This window comes from Penaeus monodon, chromosome 34 (assembly GCF_015228065.2).
Source record: "Penaeus monodon isolate SGIC_2016 chromosome 34, NSTDA_Pmon_1, whole genome shotgun sequence".
NCBI lineage: Eukaryota > Metazoa > Arthropoda > Malacostraca > Decapoda > Penaeidae > Penaeus > Penaeus monodon.
Window position 1 is genome coordinate 8,203,163 of NC_051419.1, and position 284 is coordinate 8,203,446.

At 42.6% G+C, this 284-nt stretch overlaps 1 protein-coding gene across 2 annotated transcripts in view; it reads right to left on the bottom strand.

Moving 5' to 3' along the window:
• The window catches only part of LOC119594566 (insulin-like growth factor-binding protein complex acid labile subunit), a 106,376-nt gene that overhangs the window by 105,111 nt on the left and 981 nt on the right, over positions 1–284 (bottom strand). The gene's annotated exons all lie outside the window — the stretch shown is intronic.

Genomic DNA, 284 nt, shown 5'->3' on the forward strand with positions numbered 1-284 from the left:
CAACGCCCTCCTATTCCTCCCTTTCACACACTCTCTTCTTTCCATCTTTCCTCTGACTTCTTCAATCTCTCTTTGTTTTCCCCTCTTCCCCTTCTCTATCTCTTTCGCTTCTGTTTCTTCCCTTTTCGTTTTCTCCTCTCTGTTACTGTCTTCCTTTACCTCTTCCTTTATCGAGTCTTCTCTCCTTTTAACCTTTCCGTCGTTTAACTACCCTTTTCTTTTTTCCTCTCTTTCTCCTTCCTCCAAAGTGCTTATCTTCCACCTCTTCCTCTTCCTCTTTACTT